The 4,299-nt window shown below is 38.5% G+C and overlaps 1 pseudogene; it reads right to left on the bottom strand.

Moving 5' to 3' along the window:
* Positions 1-216: 216 nt before the first annotated feature.
* LOC124976577 (40S ribosomal protein SA-like) lies at positions 217-1,109 on the bottom strand (annotated as a pseudogene).
* Between the last annotated feature and the right edge of the window lie 3,190 nt (positions 1,110-4,299).

The raw sequence follows: 4,299 nt of genomic DNA, 5'->3' as shown, positions 1-4,299 counted from the left end.
GAAGGATCCCTCAAGCCCTTCCCTGTCAATAATCTCTCTTTTCTTTTTCTTTTTCCTAATCTCTTCTTTTCTTTTCTTTTTTCCTTCCTTCCTTCTTTCTTTTCTTTCTTTCTTTCTTTCTTTCTTTCTTTCTTTCTTTCTTTCTTTCTTTCTTTCTTTCTTTCTTTCTTTTTTTGAAACGTGTGTCTATTTTCCATAACCTTATTTCCATTTTGCTTAATAAGTGCCTGCAGAACAGCTCAAGGTGGTTGTTCCTACCCACTCAGTGGCCTGAGCAGTGGGAACTGCAGATCAGTCTTCCGTGGCTGCCTAAGCACTCCAGTCTTCAGTAGGGAATGCTGGATAGACACAGAGGGCACCTGCACACCTTCAGACCAGTCTTCAACTCCAGGTTGAGTAGCAGTGAACTCAGGAGCTAGAGCAGTTCATTCATCTGAAATTCTTCCTTGGTCACAGCTTTTTCAGCAGCAGCCTGCTCTTCCTTTCCAATTTCTGCAGGATCTCTGTAGAAGTAGAGATCAGACATGACCTCCCATGGGTGTTCACAGGAAATAGCGTCACACTTGTGTAGAACTTCTTGGGTCAGCACCCACCACATCCCACCCACAGAATGAGTTCCCTTATTGTTGCATGGAATGGCAATGTCCACATAGTGCAGAGGAGAATCTGTTATACAGAGCAATGGTAGGCAGATTGACACAAGATGCTTCTGTAAGAGGCTGGTGGTCAGCCCTGGGATCACCACCAGAAGACGTGGCTCCCGGAAGGCTGCCTACATCTGGTTAGTGAAGGTTCTAGGAGTGAAGTCGTTAGCAATAAGAGTGACTCCGGTGGCAACAGCCAACTTCAGCACAGCCTGCTGGACAGTATTCCTAGAGGATACAGCCTTGATGTCAGCAGGGTTTTCTATGGCAACATTGACATGAGCTGCCAGCAGAAGTTTCTCCCAGGTCCTCTTCAAATTTATGATGTATATGCCATCAATTTTCCTTTTGTATAGATATATTTTTCCATCTGGAAATCAAGGTTGGTGCCACCTAAGTGGGTTCCTGCTTCCAGGAATTTGAGGACATCCTCCTCCTTTGGAGGATGTCAAGGGCTCTGGACATTAAGAGTTTCCCTTTAAGTTACGACGGGAATCAAGAACAATGCTGTATGGACCCCTGTCTGGGTAGAGTAGAAAGGAATAATCTTGGTATCCACTCTTGGTATTTTTCTCCAACTCCTTTACTACAATCCATTGTGCATACTATACTAGATTCATCTTTTCAGACTGCAACTTTGTTCATTCTGTTCCTCTGTTTGGTAACTCTAATCAGGAATTATTGCAAAAATGTACCTAAATTTATTAACTTGTAATTCACACCTTCCCATTGATTCATCCCAATCCCTTCCTCCCATTTCTTCCTTTGTCATAGAGAGATTCCTTTACTGTCCCAGAGGACTTGCTTATCTTCATCTTCTATAACTTTATTTGAATCTAATCTAAAACATTTTCTTTTCTTGATTCTATCCATTCTTTAGGACTTCACTATCTATTTGCTATGGTCTAAATATTTGTGTCTCTCCCTAAATTCACATGTTGTAACCAGTATTAGGAGGTAAAGCCTTTGATAGGTGATTAGGTCATGAAGGTAGAACCCTGAACAATAAAATTGGTGCTCTAATAATGTACTGTGGAGACAAGTTTGCCCTTTCTGCATTGTGAGGTTTTACAAGAAGATGGGGCCTCACCAGACATTTGCTGGAAACTTCATCTTGAATTTCATACCTTCCAGAATAGTGAAAAGTAAGTTTCTGTTGTCTTTAAGCCACCAGTTTATTGCATTTTTAAATAAGAGTCAAATTGGCTAAGAAGTATCAAATTTTGTTCTTTGTTCATTTGTGTTACTTTCATATCTATGGTGCATAAACTTCTATTGTGTCTTTGTATATCTGTCATCTATAGCATAGAACCTAGCACAAGTTTGGTGCTCAACAAATGTTTGTTGAATTCACAGTGAAATGATGAATTAATGTGTATTGTTTGGCTGGGGATGTAGCTGGGGATCTAGCACTGCTGGGGGAAAATGTACTGTTAGTTGTCTTCTTTTGTGTATATGTTTCATCTCCCCATCCAGATTTTGTGTTCTATACAGCAAGGACAAAATCTTATAGTTTTCATTAAGCCATTCATAATATCTACCTGGATGACCCACAGAAAGTGATAATCTAAAAAGTTAACAGTTCCTGTGTTTTCTGAAATGCATCTCTTTGACTATCCTGACAGAAAAGTGACAATAGATATTCCTTAAATTTAGTTTCTTAGTTGTAGGCAATGTAACTTAGATATCTCAGAGAACCTTCTAGCAAACTCAAATCTGAAGGCTTATGTAAAGAACCTTTATGGAAATTTACCAAACTTGTTTTGACAAATAGGTCCTATGTCCAAGAGAAAGATTGGGTTGTATATATTTATAATAAACAGGTACATGATAGACATAGAGATGATTTTTATGTAATAAAGAACATGAGATTAAGAATAAAAAATCTAGTGCCCTCAGCAATTTTAATAAGGGAACTGGATTGACTGAAAGGCCAGTCTGATTATAGCTTTTGAAAATCAACAGTAGGCAGCCATCATTAGTATAAAGGTATCAGAATGTGAACTTCCAATTCTTCTATCAACTAGATGTGTGACTTTGGAAATGTCACTTACATTCTCTGAAATGTGATTTTTTTATCTACAAGGTGGATATTTTGGTTTGGATGTGAAGAGTCCCCCAAAGCTCCTATGCTATTGCAAGAATATTCAGAGGTGAAATGACTGGATTATGAGAGCTGTAACCTAATCAGTTCATCCTAGTTTGAATGGACTACTTGGTTGCTAACTGTAGGCAGGTAGGGCATGACTGGGAGGTGGGTCACTGGGGGCTTGCCCTGGAAGGGTTCATCTTCCTGCAGCCCCTTCCCCTAGTTCTGTCTGCTTTTCAGCTGCTGTGAACAGAGCAGTGTTCCTTCACCACATCCTTCTGTCATGATGTTCTGCCTTATCTTGGGCCCAGAGCAATGAAGTTGACCCGCCATGGGCAGGACCTGTGAAATTGTGAGCCAAAACAAACTTTTCTTCTCTAAGTTGTCTTTGTCAGGTATTTTGTTCACAGCAATATAAAGCTGACTAACAGCAGATGTGACCAATAAGGCTGTGAGGAGAGAATAAGAGAGTGCAAGGGAAGATCTTTGAAGGTATTAATAGTAAAGTAGCAAAATGTAATTTAAGAAACAAGAAAAATGTTCTACATACAGATCCTGCAAATCGGCGTCATGTTGTATTACTACTCTTTTCTATAGCTTAAAAGACATGATCCCTTTCTGGCTATCTTCTTTTACATGAGCAACGGTTGTCATGGTTTTTGTCTCAGACTCTAGAGAGCTGTTCTGAATCATCACTGGGATTCATCTGGGCACCCCTCCATTAGTGATGGATTTCAGTGGTCTCCGAAAGTACAAATCATTCTGTTTGTCGTGGCAGTTGGTAAACAGCACCCTCAATTTTATTTCATAACTCTTAGCTACTTGGATATTGCTGGATTAAAAAATTCAATAGCATATTTCTCTGCATTTTCTTAATAGCAAACCTCCTATGAAAGGTCTAGGAAGTCACTTTGATTGCATCAGAGCAGTTGGGCATAAAACGGGCTATACTCTAGGTACTTCAGTTGCTGCATATTGTAGAAGATAAATTGTACTTTCCCCCCAAGCAGTCCATTGTCAAAAACAAACAAGCAGAAAGTAAAATGGTGAGTGTAAGGGGGTAGGGACTAGGGTGAGGAATGGAAAGATGTTGGTCAAGGGGTACAAAGTTTCACTTACACAAGATGAATGATTTCTGGAGGTGGAATTTATAGCATGGTCACTCTGGTTAGCAATATTGAATTGTTTACTTGAATTTACTAAAAGAGTAGATCTTAAGTGTTCTCTTCCCCCAACAAACCATACACAAGAAGGAACATGGTAACTATGTGAGGTGATGGATATGTTAATTAGCTTGATTTTGGTAATGATTTTACAATGTATACTTATAGCAAAACATGGAGTTGTATACTTTAAATATAAATAATTCCTATATGTCAATTACCTTGATAAAGCTGAAGTTTAAAAAAAATTATCTTTAAAGTACAAGAATTTCATTAAGTAAATATTTTTCAAGTATGTGTAGAAAAAAGAGGTTAGTAGAAAACTGCCAGAGGAGTAAAATGTGTTATTCCAAGCCTTACTTATATATATTAACTACTATGTAACATAATTCTATTAAATTTA

This window comes from Sciurus carolinensis, chromosome 2 (genome assembly GCF_902686445.1).
Source record: "Sciurus carolinensis chromosome 2, mSciCar1.2, whole genome shotgun sequence".
Classification (NCBI taxonomy): Eukaryota; Metazoa; Chordata; class Mammalia; order Rodentia; family Sciuridae; genus Sciurus; species Sciurus carolinensis.
The sequence above is the reverse complement of the archived record's forward strand: the minus strand, read 5'-3'. Positions and strand labels throughout refer to the sequence as shown.